This window comes from Pavona decussata, unplaced genomic scaffold (genome assembly GCF_977016875.1).
Source record: "Pavona decussata unplaced genomic scaffold, jaPavDecu1.1 SCAFFOLD_156, whole genome shotgun sequence".
Classification (NCBI taxonomy): Eukaryota; Metazoa; Cnidaria; class Anthozoa; order Scleractinia; family Agariciidae; genus Pavona; species Pavona decussata.
In genome coordinates, this window is record NW_028145568.1 from 6,822,112 (window position 1) to 6,829,841 (window position 7,730).

General features: G+C 36.6%; 2 long non-coding RNA genes across 2 annotated transcripts; one reads left to right on the forward strand and one right to left on the reverse strand.

Moving 5' to 3' along the window:
* Positions 1-381: 381 nt before the first annotated feature.
* Positions 382-1,814, reverse strand: LOC146465587 (uncharacterized). The gene is made up of 2 exons (XR_014868312.1): positions 1,506-1,814; positions 382-933 (listed from the first exon to the last, which is right to left on the reverse strand). It is a non-coding gene; the product is annotated as an uncharacterized LOC146465587 (long non-coding RNA).
* Positions 1,815-5,026: 3,212 nt separating this feature from the next.
* On the forward strand, positions 5,027-6,449 carry LOC146465588 (uncharacterized). Its single transcript, XR_014868279.1, has 2 exons — positions 5,027-5,164; positions 5,943-6,449. It is a non-coding gene; the product is annotated as an uncharacterized LOC146465588 (long non-coding RNA).
* Positions 6,450-7,730: the final 1,281 nt, after the last annotated feature.

Below are 7,730 nucleotides of genomic sequence, written 5' to 3' on the forward strand. Positions count from 1 at the left end.
CTTGAAGTGAATTTCGTTATTTCCCTTCTAGTTTTAGTTTCCAAAGTAAATCTTTTTTCCAGCGCAAGTCGGTAACATTTTGAGGTGTGTTGCGATTATCCCGGAATCACTATCGAATAGCGACTGACATACAAGACAACACCGGTTGTTTAAAATGTCACTTTGGTGTCTCCATCTTGATTTAGCGCCATAATCTATTTTAGTTTCCGATTTCGCGCAAAACTAGAATAACCAAGTAGTACGAAACTTTCCTGCTACCCGGCTAGAACTGCCAAGAACACAGCCCTCAGCCTGGAATGATCTCTCGATAATCAAAAGGTAGCCCTTTTCATCCAAGAAGACTTGCGCCATTGCAGAAGACGGTTAATGAGAAGTCTATCGTTACATCTCAAGTAGTTTTATTGCTCACAAGTAATATTTTCACCTAATTACATAACTGTAACATTTTTTTTAAAGAAATGAAGCCTCCAAGGAGTAATGTCAAACGTGCATGTATAATCCAGACGCAGGAAAACTAATTATAATATTAACATGTTTTTGAGGCTCCAAAGGATTCCAAAAAGACTTGAGAGCATATAGAGACTTCACGTCCTTAATATGATGTCATTATTATTAGCTTGAGCTTCCCTCTCCGTTCTAGGTGTCTGCTGTAAGACTTTAGCCTTGTACGTACCCTCCATCCGTCTGTATAGAATTTTTTCATCAAATTTGGCAAGAGCCAGGACACCCAGCAGTACAGGCACCATATTCAACGCCGCACTCATAACAAACGCTAATACTACCGCACTGTGACAAGCAGGACGTCCAATCGGACATACAACAACTGTAACATATATCATTGACTGCTTGAGGTCGTGCTTGAACAGCAAACATGCACGCCGATGTACAGACCAGTAAAACAACTAGCACCTTGGTAAAAGCAGACTTCCCACTCTGAAAATAAGAAACAGCTTAACCGTCGTAAAGATCGTCCTTGGATGCAAATCGTTCATAGTAGATAATTATACATTACCACGAAATCATTACTGAATACTTGGAAAGGTAAAATAGAAACGAAGAAAAATGAATTCAAAAATTGACTACGATAACTGAAAGCTTCCTGGTGAACGTTCGCCGACAAACTTTTAAAGGAAAAAAAGGAAAACAACTATAGATAGCGATTTAAAGAAAAGCAAGAATGATCGAAGAAATTTCGTCAAATATTGCAAAGAAATGTAATTCGGCTTATGTTGTGAAAATTTCCTTTAAAAGCCAATTTTATACATGGCTTGACATGAAAATAAAATCTTAAAAAAATTATCGAGATTGGGTGACACCATTCAGTGCTGTCCTAACTAGGTCATCACATGTACAGCCATAACAGAACATGAACAGAACGTGAACAAAACATAACATAAACATGAACATAAACGTGAACAGAACATGAACATAAACATAAACTTCTAAAACAGATAGTTTGCGAGGATCGCATGAGAGTCATTATTACGGAATCGAAAATATCTTACCATCATTTCTGTTTTGTTGTCGCGTGGTTTCTCCTATCTACGGACTCTGTTGGAATATATAGTTGTCTCTTTAGCTGCTAAATTCAACTGATTCTTCTTTGTGTTTGCTTTTATACGTTTTTCTCAGATGTGCTACGTACATTTTTAAGATGTGCACCATAGTTAGGATTTGACACATGTCCAAAAATTTCGACAGTTCTGGATTTCCTGTGATTGCTTTATTTTCATGGTTTCTAAGGAAATATTTTATTAAATAAAAATTGTTTCCTGTTGCATAATAAACTGATGCAGCTTCTAAATTTGTTTTTTCACTAGATATCGCCAGGTGAATAACTTGATTATACTATGTGACCATAATTTCATCTTAAAAATGTATTCAAACATGATAGTATCACGAGTGATTAACTTTTTGCATGGAGGAAAATAGGGAAAACTCACGCAAAATTGAGAACGTTTTGGAATCTTCATCAATTTAATTACTTTTACAACCAACGCATCTTTCGTTTGGTGGGTGAAATATTTTTGCAGCAAATTCCTCCACTTAACAAAAGAAGGTATTCCTGTTTCCTAATCCGCTTTTTATTTGCAAATCCTTTTGGATCCATCTAAAGTTAGAAAATTCGGCTCTTTAAATGTCAAACGTTCACGGTCTAAAAACAATTTGCAAATATAGCCAGGAGACGTTTTTTTTCAAAGGAATGTTTTGATTGTTTCAACTGGGAGGATATTCGCTTATGACCTTCTTTGTCATCGATGTAAATTAACTTAACTGTTACGCACGGACATACCAGCCTAAAGATAAACAAAATAGTTTTGTTGGCATGCTTTATGAAAGATCCGACATTGCCAACCCCTGAAAAGCTATTGACTTCAAGGATAACGTAAAACTATCGCGAAACATTACTAATGACATCCAAAGACGCAGTTAATTTGACTTTATTGAACAGTTGCTACATTTTGCTTATTTTGTATAATTTGCTCAATTTTAAGGGTGTAGAGTGTATGTAAAGGAAGAAAGCTTCTTGGCCTTTTGATGTACTCAGTTATTTTTATTTTAAAAGGAAATTTTAAGAAGAAGTTTAGACTCGGCTTTAGTACTTTTTCCTACACAAATTAATTAACTCTAAAACTAAGATTGTGATTGTCACGGCTCCAGTGTTGTTCGATGATTTTATGTCCCTTTTTCAGTCGGCAGATGTTCTTCTATAAATGGCATATTTATGCAGTTATAAAAATTGTAATGAGATAAATTTAACGCAGTTTGGCTTACATAAATATCGAATTAAGGCTATAATTTTATGTGCGAGTTTATTGCCATAAATAGAAAAAATAACATGCTCTGTCACTTATTTTCTCAGCCAGCTAAGATATTTTCTAACCCTGCTGATAAATTAATACATATTTTAACAAAATTAGACTTAGTTCTTTTCGTTAATAGTGACTTATATGCATTGCACACTCATTAGTACATCATTTTACGGAGCATATAAGCAATAGGAGCGTTAGTATGAGAATTAATTATGGCACTTGTTAAATGTGACGCCTAATGACACTGCCAAATAGGATTGATTATTACAAAGAAGATGCTATTTGAAAAAACGGGCTGGAAACCAAATCGTTTTATATCTACAGTATTACCCATCATTTAATATCTCAATACACGATAATTTGCCCCTTGGAATTATCATGGTCCAGTGTTTAAGGACGCTCCTGGGAAATTACCGCCAATTAGATCCAATAAAGTCCATCTCCCCGGAAATTGCCACGAGACAACTGACACAGAGGTTATTTTGTGAAGGTTAATCTGTTTATAAGTGTTGATCTGGTGTTGATATCCTCAAGTGTGTCTCGAGCACACGGAGCGTAATAAATATCTTGATGATAGCGAAAGGTTAAAGCCACGCAACACGCAATTCGCCATAGTAGAAATTCCTCAGTTGAAATTATTCAGCTTGCACCGTCAGGGTTAGAAACTCGGTAATATGCGTTGCATTTGAAATAAGCGGGGTCTCGACTTTGTCCGTTTCTAGTTTTGTTAAAACAGTAAGTTCTTTGAAGTGTTGTGAGGTGCAAGTCCACACTGAGTAAAAAAATGTATATGTGCTCAACTGTTTGCAGTTTTATGACCATAACAAATTCAATTGACTGAGTACAAGTAACACCAAAACTTATTTTGCCTACAAGCTCACTGAGGAAAAAAATTTAACTGGAAAAAATGATCTTCCTCTTCATTAAAAAAGGAAGAAAAAAAAAACCTACACACACATTTATTTGATTACACTGATTAGGCCGATCGATCGATGAGTAAATCGTTTTAGCCGAAGACAAGATTAACTCATTTATTCTTGTTTTCTAGTAATTCAAATTGAAAATACGGTACCATAATTCGTTCCCTGTATCTGATTATGACTTTATGAAGAAACTCTTGACTTTCAACATCTGGTCTCCTCCAATACCAAACAATAAACGCGCCAGACTTCAAGGTTTAATAGTGCAATGAAATTGTATAATTTGCAAAGAAAGCATTCAAGAAATGAAATTTTTAATTCGAGATGAAAACAACAACAGAAATGTAGAAAATGCTAACAATAATAAATAGTACGTTAAGGCATCTGATAAGTGAAAAAAACGTTGACCTCTTAAACCCATAAACATCGTCATATTTGTGTTTATCCAAAACCCGCACTGCTATTTCAGAAATCTCTAGAGTCGAATATCTCAGACGTTGTTAACCTGACGTAATTTTGGCAAATAGAATATTTTATGGGTAATTCCGGATGCAGCTGATAAAGAATCTTCTGTTTCAAATACATTGTTGCCTAAATAAATTGCTTTTCTACACGGGTGTCTTTAATCGCAATTACTGTCGTTTCGTTGACAGAGAAGGTCACAATTACGTCGCCTCTAGGGTTGATTATCAACCGTGAAAAACCTAAAAAAAAGTAAAACGAAGTATTGGTGCACCTTCGCTATTTCAGTTTACCCCACCCAATCAGTTTCAAACAATGACGTTTTACTTTGGCATTCAATTTTTGCTAATTATAGAAGGATAGTCGTTTCCTTTCAGAGAAGCGTAATAATGTTGAAAGTAAATAACGGATTATATTTTATCGGAGTATTTGTTTCCAAAACTCGTTTTAGTACTCCCAGCAGACAAAGCGCCATGTTGTTATTAAACCAGGTAAACAGTGTAACAAAATATTTCTACAGAAAATGCAAGTCACTTATCTTTTCTTTACAATCGAAATAACAAACGGAAAGAAGTTGCAAGATATTAGTAAGAATTGAAGAATTTCACTTTCATCATTACGCTGATGACCTTTTTTAAGTTAAATTTTTGCCAAAAGAAAACATTTGAGATTTTTTCAGGTATTCCACGTGATATACAACAAACAGTAGTTTGTTTCGAAACCATGGAAACTTAAAAGTGGTATAGTCTAAAGCCCGTATTTTGACCTAATTGTGGTGTAAATTATCAGACCTCAAGGCGCCCGACTTTACGTCAGTCTGAACGGCTTATTTGTAGTGCACGCCCAGTCATGCGGGAAAAAGACATATAAAAGTGAACTTGGAAGGACAATGTTCAGCAGTTTGACATTTGACAGCTTTAGAGACACATCTTTATCTTGAAGAAAAACTGAGAGAAAAAAACAAAGATGGTAAGTTTTTTTGTTACAGAAAAAAAGAAAGAAACTGATAATTGAATAATTGAATAATTGAATTCCATGCAAGTTGAATGAGCATATGCCTCACTCGATAATCGACTGCTTTAAAAAAAATCTAAGAGTGGCGTTGCAGTTCCCTCCGAGCACTAACCCATTAAATGTAGCACTCGTTTTAAAATGAATTTAGTTAAAACAAAACTTAACAGAGAAAATTACCTTTCGTGTAACGCAAATTTCTCAGGAAACAAGCTGGCACACTCGTTAATTAAACCCACAGATATTTTTCTTGAGGCTGTACTGATGAGGCTTGAGACTTCACATTTGCTCGAACGTAGTGAAAACTGAATCTGACGTCAACTTTCCGTATTTTTGTATATGGCTCATCTTCGTTTGTTTCTTTCCCATTTTTTTGGCAAAGATGTTTTCTCGAGGAATTTTGGATTTTTTTCCCTCTGGTCTACCACCGACTTAAATGTATTTGATAGGCGCAGTATTTGATTTGCAAAGGAAACGTAGGCTGTAACAGCTGTAGGCATGGTCAGAATCATCCAGGGTTGTTTACAAGTGCTGCAGCTGAATAAATTTCTACTACAAGGGACTTCGCCTTCCAACTTGTTATGTTTCATCGTCAGCTCAAATCTATAACCATTAAATTCATAAGTGACTGGTATCATGTCAAAAAGATTGAGGAAAATGGTAACAAAGCCCTGTTTCAGATGTTTACTTTACGAGTTATAGTACCACTTTAACCAGACAAATTGTTTATTTGCAGAATGCAAAATACGCCTTTGCTGTTGTGTTAGTTGCCTTTTTGGTATGTTCAGTCTGCATGTTTGCTGTTCAAGGGCGACCTCAGGATGCAGAACAAGCCCTTTGTCTCAGTTGCTGCCACTCTATGTGGAATGCTTGCCTCTCTCAGTGTCAAGGAATTTTCAGCTTATGTTATGAGTGCAGCGTGGAAAAAAACTTATGCGTATTGGAATGTCCTGGTTCTTGCACGATTTGAAATCCAAATGACTGGAGATAAACTAGACTGGAACCGAGAATGGATTTTATGTTGAGCCCCTAACTCTGGAGTATTCCATGATTTAAAGCCTTACAGAGTCAGGTTGTTCGAAAGCCGATTAACATTAACGCTAGTGCAAATAGCAACGTTACTCAAAATTTCTGTCTGTGTCTTTTTAATGCACTTTTGTTTCCCAGTCTTAAGTATATACCAAGGCCAAGTAGAAGGACTGAAAAAATTTACAGGCATCATTTATGAAAAGCTTTTCAATTAGCTTTGATCTTGATTTGAACTACCTCGCCCTAGAATCCTCAGTATTGTCGACGGTGCCTTCAAACATTTAATCTTTTTGACCAACGAAGTCGTCATTGTTTACTGATGTCTGTACACTCTCATTTTTACGAGTGAACACGCCTACCGTTAAAACGAGTATGGTGCGGGGGGAATTTCGTAGACTTTTATTAGTAATACCGCTGACGAGTGCAGGCCCTCAAACTCTACTCTATACTGTCGGTTACCTTGGGCGCTAATACGTTTGCACTCCTTTTATTTTGGAAATATGGCTCGATTAATTCACCAATTCTTGCAGGAAATGCGTTTTGTTGATTATTCTGTCAGTGTCAATTTGTAGTTGTGTTTATGGAGTGCCGTTGTGTAAACATTGACTAAATGCATTGGCGGGTTTAAATTTGATAGAAAAGCGGTTTTCATCAACCTGCGGGGAATAGTAACAATTTTTGTTTTCAAGGTTTTCTCTGGCCTTAATTGAGCGTGTCCAAGAGAAACCCAGGCAGGACTAGGGAGAAGGTGATAATACTCAAGTCACCAATGTGACTAAAAGTTGGCACAAAGGTTGAGTACCATTAGCAGGGTTGGAAACTTAAATTTCTCAGCACTCGCCCTCTTTGCGAGTAACGTTCAGCCGAGTTGTACTCGTCCGGATACGTTTTCACTCGCCAATTACCCCCCTCCCCCCCTCCCCCCCCAAAAAAAGAAGTACAGGAAACAATTTTCCTGTTGTTGTTGATAATTTTTTCTTGGTGTTTTAGTTTATTGCAAGCACCGTTTTAACTTACTATTAGGTTACAGGTAATCTAGTTTTTCCAGAATCATTTCTTCGGCATCTCAGCGTCTGATTCATAGTCTGACACCACCCTCGTCGTCATCTCCAACACTGTCATCATTCTTTTCAGTGACGACAACTCCCTCCTCGTCCTCCTCTTCTTTTTCAGTGATCTCGTCTTCTCGTAATTTCTAGCATCTGCTTTTTGAGGGGTTTCTTTCACAACCCTTTTGTTGTCAGTTTTAGATACTCCGAGAAAATATCTCCACATTTTCAAATCGAAAACACGCGAGGGAAAACACTAGACCAGGAGAGTCGCTCTGCACTAAACAGTCGCCAATTCATAATAAAGTCCATTTCTATCGCCATCAGATTTTTGTTCTCAGCGTGGTTTGTTTATGTCCAGCAGTATCATGACTACTAGTGGGTACTTCATGTAATTATTACTTGAACAGAAGCCATTTCTTAGCTTTATTTACAAAGCAGAAAGT